This window comes from Cryptomeria japonica, chromosome 10 (genome assembly GCF_030272615.1).
Source record: "Cryptomeria japonica chromosome 10, Sugi_1.0, whole genome shotgun sequence".
Taxonomy (NCBI): Eukaryota; Viridiplantae; Streptophyta; class Pinopsida; order Cupressales; family Cupressaceae; genus Cryptomeria; species Cryptomeria japonica.
Window position 1 is genome coordinate 885,871,740 of NC_081414.1, and position 22,737 is coordinate 885,894,476.

Here is a 22,737-nt window from a genome sequence, read left to right on the forward strand (position 1 = left end):
GATAAAAGGAATATCCATTAACCTAACCTTAACCCAACCCCCTAGGGGAACCATCATGTCCCCTCAAGCATTTAATGCTCCTTATCTCTCCTCTCAAGCCTCCTCATGGTGACACTTGTCAACATGGGATTGGGTTTAAAGTCTCACATGGATTGAATATCTTTCAATCCTAACCCTTGTTAAGATTTCTCAATCTTAACCCTTCATTTTCCCATTTCTTCTATAAATAGAACCCTTCTCCTCAAGCAAAGAAGGAAGCATTAGAGTATTGTTGCTATACTGGTATTAGCATAGAGCTTTTTCATAGCATCACTATCTACACTTGTATAGCATTTGTTTATCGCATCCAACCATCTTGAATCTCCATATGGCATCCATGGCTAGTGCTAAAAGTTGGGAGCTACACTAATTTGGGACTTAGAGAGGAAACAAGGGAGAAGGAGCTAAGAGCATGTTAGAAGGCATTTGGAGATTCCTTGTTGTATTTGCTTCCATAGTTAAATATTTCATCATGTTTTAAGTTTGGCAGGGACAACCACACAATGGTTTTCCCGACTAACAGGTGGCATTAGGAAATTCGAAGAACTAGTCCAGAAATTCATAGAACATTACTCACATAACATTGAACGTGATATCACCATGGTTGATCTATGTAACACTAAGCAAAAACCAAGAGAGCTATTTTCAATTTTCTTGCAATGATGACATCGAATGTCTAGCAGATGTTCTGTTCAATTACCTGAACAAGAACTCATGGAAATATTTATTTCCAACTTGAACGAAGAAATGGAATTGCACTTAGACATGAAAGGAATAGAATCCTTCAATGACATGATCACAAAAGGTTTAAAATGTGAGTGGGCTCTCATAAAAAAAGGTCTTATCAAGATATACAATGAGCAAAAGGATGGCCCTCGCCCGCGCTTCAATAGTGATAAGCCTAATTCTGGAACAAAAACAAAAAAGTCATCAATGACTAGGTTGTGGATGCAAGGACTATCAAAAGTGCACAACCTATGGTCCGCTTTGCAGGACAAGCCCCCGTCCTAAGACCAACATGGTTCCTCCCCCACCGAATCAAGGACACAGTGTACCACAAGAAGAACCATGACAACGCCAGCAAAATTATAAATAAAAATGAACGTAACACTCTTAGGGGAACCTATTGAAATAATATTATGTCAGTTGGTCTCTTCAAATCTGGTGACCCTACCAAAAACATCCAATTACGAGCCTCAGGTCAAACCTTCATGGTGGAGGGATAATGAACATTACGAATTCCATCAAGGGAAAGGGCATAAAATAGGCAATTGTCACATATTGAAAGATCTTATTCAAGATCTCATTAACTGAGGCGAGATTGAAATTGAAGGACATGACCCAAAAACAACAAATAATGATCATCTTATGTTTAAGAATCCACTTCCATCACAAGATCAAAGGGGTCCTTCCACTTCAGGGTGAAACATAGATACAACCGATTATATGCGAGCTACCTATAATTACACTATGAATCACCTATATGATGCCAATGAACAAATTGCAACCATTACCATAAAAAACCCAAGCTCTACCTGCAATGTTGTTATGCGTCGCAGTAAGATCACCATTAAAGTAGCTCCATAAGGCACACCTTCCATCCCAAAGTAGTATAACCTTGTGGAACAGTTAGATAAGACACCCACACTTATATCCATATTAGAGCTTTTGCACCTATCCCCATCTCATAAAACAATCTTGGATCAAGCTCTCCAAGAAGCGTTAGTCCCTACAAATCTAAATATGGATCAATTTCAAGCTATGGCTGGAAATATGAGGTCATCACCATGTCTCACTTTCTCTGACAGTGACAATACATCCTTCCAGCAACCTCATAATGCCTCACTCCATATTGAAGGATTTATAAACCAACATAAGATCAAGTGAGTCTTGATCGACAATGGAGCAGGCCTAAATATCTATACATTACAATTGGTCATAGCATTGGGGTATGCAGTTGAATCAATGGATCCCCAAAAAAAGATAACCATAAAAGCTTATGACGATGTAGAGTGTTCATCCAAAGGAGCAGTTGTGTTACCGATCCGAGTGGGCCCAGTGGTGAAGCACATCATATGTCAAGTTCTAGACCTTCCTCTGTCATATAATTTATTGTTAGGAAGACTTTGGATACATGCCATGCAAGCCATTCCATCCACCTACCACCAGTGTATCAAGTTCCCTCATAATGGTGTAGAAATTACAATCATGGGTGATGCAAATCCATTTGCATATTGTAACAATATCAACCATCAACTAGATTACCGTTCCTAACAATAGAGAAGCCACCTCATCCACCTCATACGTAAGTCCCACCTCTCTTTCTAGTTCAAACACCACTATACCCAAGCAATAGAAGCACAAGATGAAAATGATAGAGGAAGGTCTTGGGGAGTACAATCTCAACCAACTCTTTTGTGTTGGGAAACTACTCACTTCTCCTAGAACTCATGGTAAACCTCAACGGTTACTTCAAATGCAACTAGTCAAGCCAACATGCACTTTGATGCCTTTCATCCTTGGAAAGAGTCAAGAAGAAGAAACCAGAGATGAGGACTTAGCAGAATGGATCTATAAAGATCCTATCACCATGGAAATCCCACAAGCTAAGCTTCCCACAAATCAATATGGAAAAGGCCTTCTCATTATGCAAAGAATGGGTTATGACGGTCACAGTACTTTGGGACCTTGCAAGCAAGGATGACATGAGCCATTGTAGCTGGAATTAAAGCCTAAAGATAACACAGGATTAGGCTTTCAAAAGGAGACTCTTCCTAAACTCAGATTCAAAGGGAAACCCAACAAACCTCTATATCAACCTACTACAAACATAAAGAGGTCACCTTTGATTATATCAGAAGTACCAAGAACCACACCAATTGCTCCAATACAGTTGAACATCCCAGCAATAACATCCAAAACACCAATCATCCCACCAATCAAACCAACAACCCCATCAATAGCAGCAACCACATCAATAGCACCATTAGCAGTATCAGAACCCCCAGCTGTATCGACAACACCAACAATTCCATCAGAAACAACAAATTCAATAACATCGATACTCCATGTATCGGATTCATTGATCCCAATAATCCTTCCTACAACACCAATCATTTCATCTGCCAAGGTACATCAACCGATCACACCTACAGTGTTTAACTCAAAGGACATCCCAGTATGGTATAGTAATCAGATACTAGAAAGCAACTCAAAGACTGACTCACATGAGTGGGAATTTGATTTTTTCTAGCTAAATACTTCAGATGAGAAAGACACATCACTACCTCCACCTCACAAAGACATCCTTGTTTACGGACAAGCACAGATAAAGACCTCTTGGGTTCTTGAACTAGAAACATCTTCCACCAGCCCTACATCACATCCTATGTTTGATTCTGATAGAGAGAGTACCATCAACAACCTTCATCACAACGTCTTAACCCTCACTGACACCTCTTATGAACTTAACCTGATCAATGAGGTAATGCCCATTATCCATCCCGAACTCATCGAATGGAACCAATCTAATCCCCAATGCCTTGACCACTTCCAAAATGATGAGGTGATCATTGACTTTTTGGAACTAAGGGATAACATACCAAGCGGGGATCACAAAGCTGGATTTGCCATTGAACTTAATAGTGCAACATACTTTGGGGTAGATGCCAAACCTTTCAGCTGCAAAAATATAACAATAAAACATGGATCTTCTAGTGAAAACTACACTATGGAAGTGTTTGATCCCACAAAAGTAAAAAGAAAGAGCGTATCCAATGGTGACAACCTCTCGAAGGTGCCTGAGGATGAAAAGTTTGACATCCTCCCCTCCAATACACAACAAGAATGATCAACAATCCTTATTGAAGAGACAAAAGAATACAGCATGGGGACTCCTGAAACTCCTCACCACATACACCTGACATCTCTTTTAACTCCAGAGGAACAACCCAAGTTTGTCAAATTCTTCAAAAAATGCTATATTAACTTTCCATGGTCATATGCAGACATGCCTGGTCTTGATTCTTATTTATTCATGTATCACCTCACCATAGCAGAAGGAGCTAAGCCTGTCAAATAGAAGCTTTGCAAGATGCATCCCCAGATTGCGGTACTAGTCAAAGGAGAACTTAAGAAACTCTTGGATGTTGGTTTCATTAGACCAATTGATTATGCAGAATGGATATCCAATATTGTACCTATTGGCAAACCAAATGGGGGCATCCGTATTTGCACTGACTTTAGATATCTGAACAAAGCATATCCTAAAGATGACTTCCCCCTACCCAACATTGACATAATAGTGGACCTAACAATAGGACATGCCATGTTTTCACTCATGGATGGTTTTTCAGGGTACAATTAGATAAAGATCGCACCAGAGGATCAACATAAAATGGCCTTCACATGTCCATGGGGAACATATTGCTAGAATGTAATTCCTTTTGGTCTAAAGAATGTAGGGGAAACCTATCAAAGAGCAATGACCACCATCTTTCATGATCTGATGCATACCATAATGGAAGATTATGTTGATGACTTATTGGCAAAATCACTAACAAGAGAAGGTCATCTAGAAATATTAGATTAAATCTTTGATAGATTGGAACAATATCATGTTCGACTCAACCCAAAGAAATGTGTCTTTGGAGTAACCTCGGGGAAGCTTCTAGGATACATTGTCTCAAGAAAAGGCATTAAGGTTGACCCAACCAAAGTCAAAGAAATCATGGACATGCCACCTCCAAAGAACATCAGTCAGCTAAGGACATTACAAGGGCAGCTTCAATCCATTTGAAGATTCATTGCACAACTAGCAGATAAGTGTTACCCCTTTACACACCTATTACACAAAAACATCCACTTTCAATGTGATACTAGATGCCAACAAGCATTCCAGATGCTTAAAGACTATCTCATGAACACACCATTTCTGATCCCACCAGATTCGAGTAGACCTCTATTTCTCTATATTTCAGCAACTAATACAACATTAGGAGTATTTTTGGCTCAACATAATGCAGAAGGGAAAGAGTGTGTTGTTTAATACATCTCTTGCACACTGGTTGGCTATGAACTCAATTACACACCTATTGAATGAGCTTGCCTAGCAGTAATCTTGGCAACCATTAAACTGAGGCACTACCTGTTAACACATAAAGTACAACTCATTGCCAAGATTGATCCACTAAAGTACTTACTCAGAAAAGCAACATTGACAGGCTGCTTGGCCAAATGGGTAATGATTCTAAGTGAATTTGACATCGAGTATATGGACTGTAAGGCTATCAAGGGCCAAGTTATTGCAGATCAGTTGGCTGATGCACCCCTCATAGGTGATCATCCTCTTATTTTCAATTTTCTAGATGAAGAGATATTCATGATCATAGCAGCACAACCATGGAAATTAATACTTTGATGGTTCATATACAAGGCATGGCTCGAGGGCAGGCATTCTTTTTATCACACCTCAAGGTGACAACATCCTGAAGTCTTACAGGCCCACATTTCCATTCATGAACAACATAGCAGAATATGAAGCCTTGGTCATAGGACTCAGACTAGCCATACAATGGAAATTGAAAGAGCTATAGATATATGGTGACTCCCAGCTAGTCATTCGACAAGTAACCGATGAATATCAGACAAAGGATGAAAAACTCATGCCATACAAGCAAATGGTGGACAGTTTAAAAGCATCATTTACTACTATCACCTTTGAGCAGATATCCTAAGATCATAATCAAGCTGCTAATGCCATGGCTACCATTGCATCTCTCCTAGATCTTCCACAGAATTCAACATGCTACGAGTTCTTGGTAGAACAACTTTGGATTCCTACTTATGATATCCCTGAATTTGAGATGATATGTTGCCTTGTCATTTCTGAATCCCCATGGTATGGTGAGTTCTACACCTATCTCCATGATCACACACTTCCTCCTAACCAATCAAATAACCAACGCAAAACCTTCATTTGCCAAACCACTTGATATACCATTATTGCTGAAACCCTATACTGATGCAGTCTTGATGGTACTCTCCTTCGATGTTTGGAAAATGAAGAGATAACAAATTCCTTGGAAGAGGTACATGAAGGAATTTGTGGAACTCATGCAAGCAGTCCTTCACTAGCCAAGAAGAGCATACGCACTGGATACTATTGGCCATCCATGGAAAAAGACTCATACTACTTTGTCAGAAAATGAAAGAAGTGCCAAGTTCATGGAGGCTTGATACATGCACTAGCACAAGAATTGCAACCAATCACAACACCATGGCCTTTTTGTCACCGGCAAGAAGATCACCTCATTCATCCTTAATTACATCATCTTCCGGTATGGTGTACCCATGTCCATCATCATAGATAACGAGCTTCCATTCAAAAATCAGGATGTCTGTGAGCTCTATGAGAAGTTTCAGATTCAACACCGCTTTTCCACTCCCTATTACCCACAAGAAAATGGTCAGGCTAAAGCATCAAACAAAAATATATTGAGGATCCTCAAGAAGACAGTCAATGATGTTGGTCGTGATTGGCATGTTCAATTAAAACCAACACTATGGGCATATCGAACTAGCATTCGAACCCCTATAAGCGCAACTCCCTACTCACTGGTCTATGGAGCATAAGCTATCTTACCTATTGAGGTTGAGATACCATCTCTATGGGTTTCCTTGCATAATCTCATAGATGATGAAGCATACAGAGTCTCACATCTCCAAGATTTAGAGCTACTTGATGAGAAACAACAAGTTGCATACAACCACCTCAAAGCCTATCAACAATGCATGAGAAAAAGCTATAATCATCGAGTTAGAACTCATACATTTGAGGTAGGTGATCTTGTTCTTTGAGAGAATCCTCATAACCAACCAAACAAAGAACATCACGGAAAGTTTGAATCAAACTAGTTGGGTCCATATGTTATCACTCTTGTATTTGGGTCTGGGGCATATTAGTTGGCTACTTCAGAAGGAGAACCACTAGCATATTCGATCAACAACATGCACCTTAAATGGTTTTATACATAAGCCGTGCAGAGCATCAAGCTCCCCTACATACCAAAAAAAAACCAAAAACATTCAGATAAATGTCCTGAAGAAAATAGTAAAGAAAAATCATGCATCCAAACGATGAACAACCACTCCGGTGGCACCTTGGGTAAGTGCAATGGTGAAAACCTGGCAAAAAAGTGCCACTCATAAAGGCTATGGCTCCATTGTCTTTCAGAATTGTTGTGATCACATTCATTGCATCCATTCATCCATCAGTCAAAACCATGGCTTGTTATTGATCTGCAATTAAGGATAACAATTCATGCATCTTGCATCCCGCTTTTTCATAATGTCTAAACTGGGGGAAATGCCTTTAACTTATTGATGGAAGTGGATTCTACATTACTTATGATTTATTGGGTTCTTCATTCAAAACTATCTCATAAAATACAAAAAACATTCAAAAACACTTACAAAATCCAAAAACATCATAAAACATCATAAAACATCAAAAAAATCAATCAAAAACATGGCCACGCATAAAAAATCCATTGTACATATGCATCGAAACAGACATCAAACAAATATTTTAAGCTACACAAAATGATGATCACTTATCAAATCAACCACACAATCAACACAAGTACACACAACTGTCTTAACAAGGATGCATCCTTCCTTACCCAAAACAAAGACATCATAACATTTTCTTTGACAAGAAAATTTGTTTAAGCTATCAAATACTTGGTCAGTTTGATAAAGTTGTTTATTCATTTATATTAGGTTCCTATGCTACCCTGGGATATCCACAAGTGATTAGAGTGGCCGAGATGGTTCCTAAGCATTGTTTGTATGTCTTTTGCGAATTATTCCAATGAAGTTATGGGGTATGTACTAATGGTGTCTATGTGGGAAGTTCACTAAGTTACATGATCTTATACAAAATATAGTCATGGATCACTATGACTTGTTGACTACAGTGTATACCTCGACCATATGAGCATGAACCATTATGGAGGGTCCATATTCTTTATTCTTTATTTATGTTGCTTTTTTGTAGGTACAATGCTCCATCCTTGGTTCCTACTGCCTCGTCCAAGATTGATACTACCATGCTCAATGATGAAAAATAAAGCACTATGGATTGTCATTTCATCTCATCTGTATATATTGCATTCCGTTGCGTTCCATCCATCCATACATTCATAATAGTTGCATATCATTCATACATAGTAATGATAATGGGTGCATACTCTATTTTTCTCTTCTTCCATAGGAATGGGTCATAGGTCCTCCATATCTTTAATCTAACATCAAACATCATCATAATCCCTTCATCGTGTCCCATCAACCCAATCAAGCCACATTCATTGCCATCCATCTCTAACAGGAGGGGTTGCGTTTCCCATCCCAAGTCATCCCAATCAAGCAAGTTACTCTATCCGCACAGGTACATCGACTCCCACACACCTAGACTATCAACAGATACTCTGATCAAGTATCTTTGGGTCTCAACAGGTAATCGATTATCGCAAACCTAGACTACAACAAGCATTTCTCATAATGACCTAGTCTCAACGGGGCTATTATGATTCACCACAACCATCCATCACATGCACACACTATCAATTGATCAATCAATTAAACACAATCACATCGGACAATTACATAATTTGTCTGTCTCAATGAGTATTTTGCTTCAAATACCTTGACTTCATCGAGAAATTACATCAACTGTCTAAGTCACCATTAGGTCACTTTGATTCACTTACTTAGACTTTATCCTATCCAAGCGAACAACTAACATCAACTGTCATGCTTTGACTTGACCGAGGCAATTAAACCAATTGCACCATATTGTCCAACCAATTTGATTAATTGTACAGTATCAATCAAAAGCACAACACCACATTTGCACTTTATCTCCTGCATAACCTATGGGTACTCATTAGCTTGCCATTTCTCCGTATTCACTCTGTTTTCTTCCATTCTTTCACCATTATTGCTAATTTATTTTATTCTACCCCCCTCCACTTCTCATTCTTTTTCGAGAGATCGCCCGATTCTTCAAAAAAAATTGGCCTATCTCTTGAGGGGGCATACCACCCACTAAATTAACATTTATGGGGCATATTTCTTCACACCTATTTTTCTTTCTTTGAAACGACGTGATAAAGCCGCACCGTCTCAAAGAGGGGCAAATGTAGTCACATAAATCTGTCCACTTAATTAAATGAATATTTAATTAATTCATCTTAACCCTCTTCTCCTATTAATTAAATAAATTATTCAATTTATTTGATTTAATTCACTGAACCAAATTCAAACCATTAATTAAATAAATAAATCATATTTGTTTAATTAATCTTCTCTCACATTTAAATAAATTAATATTTATTTAAATCCCCCAAAATCCCATCTCTCACATTTAAATAAATTAACATTTTTTTAAATCACCTTTATCCTCCACCCACTTGCATTTTCCTACAAATGCAAGTTGCACAACTATTTTAAATAAATAAAGTATTTATTTAAAATCCTATTTATCCTCACCCACTTGAAACCTTTAATGGTTTCCCTTAAAGTCTTCAAACTTAATGGCTTCCTTCTAGAGTCTTCTCAAGCCTTTAATAGTTTCCCTTAAAGTCTTCAAACTCAATGGCTTCCTTCTAGAGCCTTCTCAAGCCTTTAATGGTTTACCTTAAAGTCTTCAAACTTAATGGTTTCTTTCTAGAGTCTTCTTAAGCCTTTAATGGTTTCCCTCAAAGTCTTCAACCATTTAATGCTTTATCTTCCTTTTTTTCATGTAAATAAATTAAGATTTATTTAAATAAAATCCAAAATTCACATTCACATTTAAATAAATTAATATTTATTTAAATATCTATCCAAATGCAAATTACACCATTTAATTGAAATAAATGATTTTATTTTAATTGAAAATCCCAAAATTCCTCCCACTTGCATTCTCCTACAAAATCCACTTGCATGCCTAAATCCCTTCTAGATTCATCTAACTCCTTCTAATTAGCCTAATCCTATCCTAATCATTGTCACATTCCTAAATAAAAGGAAGTCACTTCTCAAAAACCTCCAAAGTCTTCAATAACCATTAAAGGCTTTATGTCTTCAAATGGTTAACCTCTAAAGTCTTCCAAACCATTAAAGGCTCTTACATAACCATTTATGGTTAACTCACCTTTTACCTTTGGTTAGAGACTTTCCTCCAACTTAACCATCCTTTTGACTCATGGGTCTCTTCAAAGCATTTATTTCTTTGACTAAGGTAACCATTTAACCCTTGCACATTCATTTATCCTTGGATAAAAGGAATATCCATTAACCTAACCTTAACCCAACCCCCTAGGGTAACCATCATGTCCCCTCAAGCATTTAATGCTCCTTATCTCTCCTCTCAAGCCTCCTCATGGTGACACTTGTCAACATATGATTGGGTTGAAAGTCTCACATGGATTGAATATCTTTCAATCCTAACCCTTGTTAAGATTTCTCAATCTTAACCCTCCATTTCCCCATTTCTTCTATAAATAGAACCCTTCTCCTCAGGCAAAGAAGGAAGCATTAGAGTATTGTTGCTATATTGGTATTAGCATAGAGCTTTTCCATAGCATCACTATCTACACTTGCATATCATTTGTTTATCACATCCAACCATCTTGAATCTCCATATGGAATCCATGGCTAGTGCTAAAAGCTGAGAGCTACACTCATTTGGGACTTGGAGATGAGAGAAACAATGGAGAAGCATCAAAAGACATCATGGAAGCATCTTAGGGAGGCTCTTCTCCTTTCTTTTATTTTGTTAAACTTCTTTCATGCTTTTTGAAATCTCTTTTGATATGTTTGGAATGGTTTTTAGTTCTTTGTTTTGGTTTTATGGTTGAAACTAACTTATTAACATTGAACTTTGTTGTTGCCTTGTTCCCATTTCCATGACATCAATTATAATTATCAAGAATTTAGACTTTCGTAACTTGATTAGTTTTTCTTCTCTTAGATCTAATATCAAACCTTGTCATAATATTAATAAACTTGGAAAATTATTACCTTCCACATTCAAATTTGTCCAAACTTAATATTGATGATTCTTCTAGAGGTAATCCAAATGTGACTAAGATTGATGGTGTTGGATGTGATACTATTGGCTTAGTTCATTTATTTTCCTCCATCATTATAGGATTTGGTACTAATAATAGCATAGAGGCTTGTGCCATTCTTGTCAGTTTGGAGAAATCTCATGAATTGGGATGGAAACACATTATTTATGAGACAGATTCTTTGATCTTGACTTCTTTATTGAATAACAAGGCTTCTAATGGGTTTTCTTGGTCTTTTACATCTTTGGTTTCTTAACTTCTTTCTTTCTCAAAGTTTTGATACCATATCCTTTTTTTGTATTCTTCATGCATGGAATATGGTTGTTGATTATTTAACTAAATGGAAATTAGAGGCTCCTCAATGAAAGAATATTTTTTATTGGGTCTCTTTATCCCCTATTCAAATTGCTTAGTTTGACAAGGGTTGAGCACAATATATTTAGATTCAACCTTTTTAGTTCTATGGGTTCTAGGTGGTGTTGTATTTATGGAGAGACTCCTTTTTTCTTTTTCTTACTTTTTGTTGCAACTATTTCTATCAAAAAATATTTATGCATCTTTTTTTGAATTATTTATTAATATATTTTGATCCATTAATGATATCAGATTTCCACAATCCATGCTATAAATCTTTTGATGCTTTTGGATTTGATTGTGTGCAATTTTTTTCATCAACTCTTTGAATCACACTCTGTGATTCGTCATCAGGATGAGAGTTGAAAGGATCTTTCTCCTCCTTTGAAATCTCATCCTGATGATGAATCACAAAGTGTGATTCAAAATGTTGATGAAAACATTTGCACACAATCAAATCTAAAAGCATAAAAAGATTTATATTTGATCCTTTTACCAAAACAAAGATTATCATATTATGATTACCATGAGGGCTTCACTTAGTGAACTTGGGTTATAGCACGTACAATCATGGCATACTAAAGAATCCCCCTATTTTCAAAAGATATTGCCCTTAACTCTCTTTTGGTCACTCCCTCCCAATACGCAACCTAAATTAAAAACCCCCCTATACTAGATATTGTATTTTTTATAGCCCCAATTAAACCCCCCCTATTTTCACCAAATATGCAATATATTGTTTTAGATTTTTGGGATGTTAAACCCCCCAATATGAATGCACGCAATATAATATTGCCTAGCCAAGGAAGCCCCTATGATGATTACATGATTTCATGAATTAAATAAAAAGGAAAATAATATGAACATAGAATTTATGTGGAGAATCCCTTGTAGGTAAAATATCATCACAAGAAAGACTACAAGTATGCATTAATCTTGAACAAAGAGATACATTAAATACAATCACACCCTCTTTAATTTTGATAAAACTTTAGCCAAAATTGTGTACCTATAAAATAAACCTATGAAACTATGATTTCATGCCTCTAATTTAGAGATAAATTGGAGAGGAATATTTTAAATAGTTTCCCAAAATGATATACACTCAAACCATGGTAAAATTAAGAAACTCCCATATTCAAAATGTATAGTCTCTTTTTAGAATAGTAAATGTAACTCCTCTTGAGATATGAATAGAAAAAATAACCTCCATATACTAATAATCAATGACATTTTGACTTGTAATTCCTCCATAATGTTGTTGCAAGGTGTGTGTCCGTGGTCTCCTTGTGTTGTGCAGTGTAACGCTTGGGTTTGTGATATGGCTTAACTACCTCTTGTGGATTCAATAAGTCTAATGGTTGTATCAGACATTAATAGATTGATCTTTTGGTGCAATGACAACCACACTTGTAACAAGTGGTATTAGAGCCTAGGTCATAGGTTCAAACCTCCTTGCTTGCACTGGGAGGGAGATTGTTCCAAGGTGTGTTCCCTTGGTCTCCTTGTGTTGTCCAGCGCAGTGCTCGGATTTATGACATGGCTTAACCGCCTCCTATGGATTATATAAGTCTAGTGGTTGTATCGGGAATTAACAGGTTGATCTTTTGGTGCAACAACAACCGTACTTCTAACAAATATTCTATATCAAAATTCACATGGCACAACCTCTTATGCCATAGCCAACTCTCATCAATATGTGCAATCAAACAAACATGTCTTCTCACCAGAGTTCAAATGAAAGATGTTACCTCTAGTTTGAGTACCCATTGCAATCTCCAATCCAGATCTGTTGATGATTTTGCATTTTCCATCCTTGAATTGTAATTGAAATCCCTTATCCACAAATTGTCCTACACCTACAGTTAAGTACTTCAGAATATTTTGTCATAAATTTTATATCAAAAGAGATGATTCCATTGGAAAGTTTTGATCCTAGATGTGATGAAGGAATATTTATTGGTTATTCAAATGAAAGCAAAGCATATAAATGTTATAACAAAAGATTGCAGAGAATTATGGAGAGTGCTAATGTTAAGGTGGATGAGCAGTACAAAGGTCAAATCAAAACTTATGAGAGAGAACCAGAAGTGAAATTGATCATAATTGAATTGGTAACACCTATACTGGAACAAAATATTGAACCAATTACCCCGACAGTATCAGAAAATTCAGCAGTAATTGAAGATCAGAGTAGAGAAACATAAAGTTAGAAGACTCCCAGGCATGCAAGGTTGAATCATTCAGAAGTTCAGATCATTGGAGACAAAATCAAAGGAGTGATGACAAGGAGAAGGTTGGTAGCTGAAGAGGTATGCTTAATTTCTCAAATTGAACCGACATCCGTAGATGAAGCATGTAAGGATGAGTGTTGGATGAAGGCTATGGAAGAAGAATTAGATCAGATAGAAAAGAACAACACATGGACTTTAGCTCCTTGACCTAAAAATAAGAATTTTATTGGAACTAAATTGGTTTTTAGGAATAAATTGAATGAAGATGGACAAGTTGTGAGGAACAAGGCTAAATTGGTCTATAAAGGACATTCTCAGAAGGAATTGATTATGATGAAACTTTTTCTCTGGAAGATAGGATTGAAGTTGTGAGATTATTTCTTGCTTATGATGCCCATAAGAACTACAAGGTTTATTAGATGGATGTTAAGTGTGCATTTCTAAATGGAGATCTTGAAGAGGAAGTCCACATTGAGTAGCCTGATAGAATTTCACTTTTAGATTACAAAAACATGGTTTGCAGATTGAGGAAATCTTTATATGGTTTGAAGCAAGCCCCTAGAGCTTGGTAGGCTAGATTAGATAAACATCTTTTGAATCTTGGTTTCACTAAAGCCAATGCTGACAGTAACTTGTATTATAAGATCACTAATGATGACATATTGATTATTGAGGCCTTTGTCTAGATGATATCATTTTTGAAGGTGAAGAAAAGTTATGTATGGAATTCTCTGATAATATGAAGAATGAATTTGAGATGTCTATGATTGGAGAAATGAAATTTTTCTTAGGTTTACAGATTACTTTGACTAATAAAGGTATTTTCATCTATCAAACTAAGTATGCTAGAGAGTTGTTGAAGAAATTTGGTATGAAAATTTCTAAACTGGTTGGTACTCAGGTATGGTTACAAGTGAGAAATTGACAAAGAAAGATGTATCAGCTCTAGTAAATCCTACAAGGTATATGCCTATGATTGGAGGTTTGTTATATTTGACTCAGACTAAACTAGATATAATTAATGCAGTTTGTATTGTATCAAGATATCAGAGTAATCCAAGAGAGAATCATGAGAGTGCAGTGAAAAGGATTTTCAGATATTTACAAGGAACAACTAAGTATGGTTTATGGTATCCTAAAAATGATGACTTTACATTATGTGCATGTACAGATGCAGATTGGGCTGGAGATATAGATGATTGGAAAAGCACATCCGGTGGAGCTTTCTTTCTTGGAAATGAAATTGTTTCATGGATCAACAAGAAATGGTCATGTACTTTTTTATCTACTGTTGAAGCTATGTATGTTGCTACTACTACAAACTATACACAAGTTCTTTGGATGAAGCAAATTTTGAAAGGCAAAAGGGTAGATTGTGAGGAACCGATAGTTATTCACTATGATAACTCTGCTGCTATTGACACATCAAAGAATCCAATATTTCATTCAAAGACAAAGTACATATCAATCAAGTTTAACATTTTGAAGGAAAAGGTGGAAGCAAATGAAGTCAGCTTGGTTTATGTGAATAATAAAGAACAGATTGCAGACATCTTCACTAAACCTTTTCCCAATGAATAATTTGAGTACTTTAGAGACAGATTGGGGGTCTCTGCCCCTCCGATATAGACTTAAGTGATGTTGAATGGTATAAGTCCGGTATGCATTTATCAACACTATTATTCATTCCAGATTGATGAGATGGTGCTACTACTCAAGGGGAATAGTCAGTTGTGTGGTTCAGAGGTTGTATGGTTTTTATTTGATGTTTATGTCATATTTATGGCATTGATGTCAAAGGGGGAGAGATATACATGTGAAAAACAAAGCTTACTGGAGAGATTAGTCACAAGGGGAGTTTGGTCTATGGTCTGGTTATTTGGTTCAGAACTTCATTGATATATCATTTGTTGGATGTCTTCCATTAGGGGAGACTTGTTTGAAATTTCTTGGAACTTGGATGTTTTTCACATCTAGTGTTGTCATCAATGCCAAAGGGGGAGATTGTTGGCAATATGGAGGAATTGATTATGTGTTACATTGATATTTTCCATTGATGTCAACACTATCTTCTTTGGTTTACCAGATTCCGGTAGAGTGGTTGGACTTTGATGATGATCAAGAGATTTGTCTCGAGCATGTTCTGACTGGTGGAATTGGTTTGGTTTGGTCATTCATGTGTGTGTAACATTCAATTGGTTCGGGATTTGGTGATTTGGAAGCTATCATATGTTCTAGTAAGCCTTTTGGTTATCGGTAAGGGTTTTACCAGTAGAGCTTCATTGAAGATGTTTTGATGGATTCGATAAGTGGTGTTGGTGCAGCTTATAGAAGGTTCTTGGGATGCTAATGGTTATCATGTTCATGTTCCAGTTATTTGGTGGTGTTGCATTTGGATTATGCTGACCTATTTTAGGTCCGATGTTATTCTGTTAGGTTATGGATTGGTTTATGTAACGTGTTGGTCGATGCTCCCGATGCCTTACCTGTATGCATGTAAAATTCATCTTAATAACAATGTATCAATTAGAGTCAAAGGAAAATCATGAATCCCTATCTAATCAAAGAATCTAACAAACAAGACAATGAAATAATGCAATATCAAGAAAAAAGAATTATAAATCATTCAAATCAAAAACTCCCTATTCCAAGATTGCATATCACTTCCATTGCTCTTCTCTTCTCTGTGGTATGATGGCTCTCAGATATTGCACTAGTAACCTACAAGTGACACAAAGATTCAAAGTTCATGATTATTGAAAATGGAGATTAGATGCTCAATTTATAGATTTTTGGAGAAGATTGATTGAAAGGTGGAACAAATTGATCAAGAGGTGGAACTCAAGTGTGCTCACATGAAAATTGATAGTTGAATTGTTGATTGCAGGAGTGAAACTAAATAGATTAATTGAGTCAACTAATTGAGAAAAAGCTAACTGAAGGAAGAAAAAGAATGATTGGAGGAAATAAAGAAGATGACAAAGAAAGCTTAATTTAGAAAAATCTAACTAAAAGATGGAAATAGAGATTGGAAAGATAATGATTTAATTAATTAATTGATTTAATTAATTAATTTAACATGTTCTTGGATGAGACATGTTTAGGTGTCTACATTTGCCCCTCTTTGAGACAAAATCGAAATGACATTGTTTCAAAGAAAACAAAAAATTCTGCCCTAGTATGCCTCGGTACTGCTGTATAGTATAAGTATGCCTCAGAAAAGGTGGTCAACAAATTCCAAAATTGAGACCATGTTTTCGATATCAGTGTAACAAGCAAGCGTGTAAAATTTCATGTGATTTTGAGATAGTTTGAGTAGGCTACAAGGTGTTTGAAGCTGGTGGGGACCATGGGCATCGAGGTGTCAAAAAACCCCAATTTTGTGCTATATATAGAGATTTTTTAGGTTTCATTTGCAATTTGGTAATTCCTTGGTTTTCTTTGCAATTTGTGTGTTTTTTTCAGAGTATTTGATCGTCATGGCTGGTTATAGAGCTCGATTGCACCTATCTGACTGAGTATGTTCATATCAGAGTCCTCTTGGGACTGGTGGCATGGTATTTTTCCAATTTTTTTGCCTGTTTTATGCTATTTTCTAAAAAAAATTCCATGATCAATTTTTTGCATTGTGTTACGCAATCGCTTGTCAATGTTTACGTATTCATTGTTAATGTGTCACAAATTCTTTTACTATTACACATGCATCTTAAGTGTTACACATTAGCTTTAAACATGCTGCATTCATGTATAGAATTACACATAAGTGTTTATTGTTATGCAGGAGCTCATATCATTATGCATTAGCATCAAACATCATGCAAGAGTCATAATTGTTCTGCATTAGACATTACTATCACGCATTCGTTGTATGTGTAATTTTTTGTCATGCGTTTGAAAATATTTAAGTTTTTTGGGATCCGATATTTGATATTTTGGACATTTTCTCATCGTAGGAGAACATTGGAGTGTTATACTGCTGACAGAGTAGACCTAGTGGACTGGATCTTCATGTGGACTTACCAGATGAGGAAATCGAGCATATCCGACAACTTGGTGTATATCATGTTTTACATTTGCTAGAGGTTACGGCCAACAGTGCCATGATTACAGCTTTGATAGAATGGTGGCACTCTAAGACTTATTCATTTCATCTTCCGACTGGTGAGGCATCCATTACCTTAGAGGATGTATGATGTATACTGTGTATTCCTATTCATGGTGAGAGAGTTGTATATGACCATGATGATGGCATTGCTAGACTATGTGCACTTTTCGAGTGTGAGATACAGGACTTGCAGATCAGTGGCCGTTATGACATTCCTTGGGCCTGATTAGACTATGATGACCTGACTATTGTTTTATGCGGTGTTATCGGTGATTTACTGATACCTGACATATGAGGTCATGGGTTTCCAATTGGATGGGGCAGAGTGCTCCATGATATGATTGTTCATCATCGACTATATGCTTGGGGTCCTTGTCTTCTAGCCATGTTGTACTATCAGTTGCATGGTATTGTGTATCTTGGATACCATTCTATTAGTTGTGGTGTTACTTTGCTCTAGACATGGGCATGGGAGCATATTTTTATTTCTAGGCCTGTCATTCATGTAGTTTGCAGCTTGGCGAGCCTTATGCTTTTAGGTATACAACAGGTATCAGACACAGGGGTTCGCAGAACACCTTGTATTGGAGACATCAATTTGACATTCTGCAACATTTTATTTGGAGACAATACTTGGATTTCCCCGATTGGCTTGATGATGTGGTGCACTTTCCTTTCTACTGACATCAAAGATATCTTATTGGTAGGACATTTGAGACCCAACAAATTATCGAGATGTATCTTCCAGGGCAAGTTCTGAGACAATTCGGTGAGGTACAAGTGACACCTGTGGTTACTACTTATTTTTCTCGTGTATCGCAAGAGGTATTTGATTGGGGTGTTTCTATATAGCCACATGTTGCTTCTGCTAAGTTTGATTCTCTACAGCCATTACTCTGGGGTTGGGGTAGAGGTGCAATGGATCCAAGGACAACAACGAAGTATGATGAATGGTTTGCTAGGCATAGGCTAGTGCCTTTGACTGATCCTGCTATTTCGATTACAACACAACAGATTCACCATCCTAGACAACGGTTGAGGATAGACACAGGGGAGAGAGCCAGAGGAGGAGAGGGTGGAGCTGAGAGAGGAGGTGAGGATGATGAGGGAGGAGATGAGGGAGGAGATGAGGGAGTTGAGGATGTAGGCATTGGTGGAGACACCAAGTCTATTAGCAGTGGGGATAGTGATGATTCTTCCAAGTCATCGAGTAGCAAGGATGGAGGTGATGATGAGGATATGCCAGAGCTAGAGGATGTGCCTACTGCCAAGGGTGGGAGAGGACAAGTTGGTGAGGAGGATGAGCTCCAGACTCTTAGAGCGTGAGTCTAGAGTTTGGAGGATGAGGTCGATAGATGAGATATCGAGCGAGAGACTTATCGTGCAGATTATGGTTCCCTTGAGGCTGAGAGAGATCGTCTCCAGAGGGAGAGAGATGAGGCAATGTGGAGATGTCAAATTACCATGGATGCCTTTGATCAGCTTTTTAGAGCAGGTACAGATGCATGCGATCAGGTAGATAGGTATTTCACTGTTGTGCAGGAGGCTATTTATTATAGATAGGCATATAAGAGAGCCATCCCTGAGGGTCAGAGAGAGCTTAGCTTCAGTGTGTTTATGGGGAGGAGATCGAGTAGATCTACTTCATGACAGACTAGCAGTGGTGGCATTATGGGGCCACCTCGACATCCTGGGGCAGGATCTAGTGGACAGGATCCACCTACTGATAGAGGCAGTGTTGGTTGATCATGTTATCTGAGCCTTTGGGCTTATTTATTGTATTCAGACACATTATCATTTTTGAGTTATATATATATGATATATAGTTTTTGATAGTGATCTATTTATGCTTTGTTTTCCATGTATGCTTATATGATGCTATGAGTTTTATGATGCTTATCTATTTGATTCTATATGCAATGGTAGTTCATGTATGTATTAATGGTGCAAATGAAATTTAAATGAATGAAATGAATCTATAATGAATGCAATGAATCTATATGAATGCAAACGAATCTATATGAATGCAATGAATCTATATGAATGCAATGAATCTATAATGAATGTTTTATGTATGATAATGGTTGAACCAATTTTAACTGAGATACACCTTGAAGAAATGTTAGTTAGATGATAGAGAGAAGAGATTGATGATAGAAAGAATGTTAGAAAGAATGTGATTTAGATAGAAGATGAGAAATCAAAAAACTATCAATAAGCAAATGAGATGAGAATGAAAATTGAAGGAATCACGAACCTGTGTCACATATTTTATTGCATCAATATATATTCATCACTGAGCCTTATTATTGAACAATGAAGCTTAGCACATCAAGGTATAAGGAACCAAGATGCAAAGATATCACATTGTAGAAACAAACACGTAGTAGACAAGGAGTGAACCCTCCATTCTGGGAATTATGCTAGGGGTCGAGGTATGTGTTGCATCCAATAGTTGGAAGCTCCTATCACAGACACCCACTAGAGCAATTTCCCTAGAATTTCATCAGTTCACACCACAAATAGCAAACAAAGAAAAAGATAGTGCCCATCATAGCTCCTCTAGTCACTTGTGGACATCCTAGAGTAGCATATGAACAATATCTATCACTAAATGATAAAAGATAAAGACTAACCCAGACAAAATTCAGCAGCTATACTGACTTTGTGCTTTCATTCTCAGTTGCTTGATGTGATGGTTGATAATGTCTGATCTCAAAAAGTTGTGGACCCCATTTAAGACAGATCTGTCTGATTTTAAGTGTATCCTCTTCTATTTAAGACAAGATAATGATCATGTTGATATGGATATGATATGATTGATAAGACAATTTGATCAGTTGATTGCAGATGTTTGACTAGATAGTCATATCCTTTGTTAACTTCGTGCGAAGTGTTTGCTAGATATCTGCTAGGATATTTGTTTCTCACAAGACATTTTATTGCAAGTTTTTCTGATTGATTGATTGATTTTTGATTTTTAGTTCTTTTCCAAGATCTTTTTCGATGTTTTTGGATTATGTAGATTGATATTTGAATGTTTTTGATTGATTTTTTTTCAGGATATTTTTTAGATGTTCTTTTGGTTGATTTTTTTTTCAGGACGTTATATGGATGTTTTTGATTGTTTTTTCGATTTTTAATGTTTTTGAGTTTTTCATTGTTTTTGGATTCTGTGTTTTTCATCATTTTTGGATTTTTTGTTTTTCATTGGTTTTTGAATTTTTTCAGGACTTTATATGATTTTTTGGATTTTTTCAGGACTTTATAGGATTTTTTGGATTTTTTCAGGACTTTATATGATTTTTTGATTTTTTTTTTCAGTTATGCCCCTAGTGTGCAGACCTGTATGACATGATGATCTATAGAATTTATGTGGAGACAAATGAATTTTTGGTATGACCTATGTTAATGCAATATGCATGATGAAGATGCATTTCCTATTCGAACAAGATTGACTGTGTTTTTTTTAGCATTTGTAATACACCAATTGAATTGGAGGTGCAAATCATTTCATAGATAAGCGGTCAGTCGACCCCTAAGGCCCTTTGGAACATTCATCTCAACACACTTAATGACTAGGATTTATAAATGGAGACACGAAAAACTTCCCCATTGGTTCTTGAAACTTTGATCTTCTTTTGCTAATGTGTACGCAGATGAGTTAATTCCCGCTCTTGTGTTCACTAAAGATCCTTAGCATCCTATATGACTAGCTACATGGATTATCCTCACTTCAAAAGCATCCCAAATAGAGCCTCGCTACTAGCAAGCCTTGACATCTCTGATGAGGTTATAGATTGTAATTTCTCAAATATTGCTCCATTGCCAGTAGGCCTTCATAGCTCTGATGGAGTTACTTGCATGCTCCCATAGTCAAGCTTTTTGTCGCACTTGCATGTGTGATATTTTAGTTATATATCATTGATCTTTTGCCTTTAGATGGATATTTGGCATAGCTCTTTTTCTTTTTATTTTCTTGCCTTGACTTGTAAGTAATGAAACCTACTTGGGTGTGACAATTTTAGTGGTGCTGAAGTAGAATTTTAGATTTTTCACTAGTCATATGATCAACTAGGTGTCTAGAATGAATTAGAGATCTTCTTAATATGTTTGAGATATAGCAATTTATAGATTGTGGGTTAACAAGTCTCAAATAGTGAAATCACTACCCAATCATAAGTAAAGCATCGTCACAGGGTAATGTTGAAAATGAGTGACCTTAGGACCTTAAAGAATTCATGCTCAAATATCTAAGAAAGGAGATGACCCTTGCTTCCCTTAGATGCAAATGAATGATAAACTTGGACAGTTGCATTGTTTTATTGATGCTGCTATATGTAATTGCTGAAACTTTGAGAATGCGATGCATTTTAAAAATAGAAACTATATGTAATGCAATGTTTTAAATGATATGATATGCAATGCAAAAAGTAAAACCTAAACTACATAGCCCTTAGGTATAATATCGCTTAAGGTGCATGATGTTCATAGGGTCAGATAGTGGATCTCCCTCCATGGTAGCCAAATTATATGCTCCATTGCCTATAACCCTTGTTATAATGGAAGGACCTAGCCAGTTAGGTTCAAATTTCCCTCGCCTTTCTTGTTCCGCTAGGTTCCTTTGATTCTCTTTAAGCACTAGATCTCCTACTTGAAAATTTCATGGGCGGACCCATTTATTATAACTCCATCTCAGTCTGTTTTGATATCCTTGTAGATGGTTGAACGTTGTTTGTCTTTTTTCATCAAGGGTTTCGAGTTCTTGTAACCTTGCTACCCTGTAGTCTTCCTCTGATATGATGTTCTATAAGGAGACTCTTAGAGACGGTATTTCTATTTCAATCAGGAGTATCACTTATGTACCATAGACCAAGGAATATGGTGT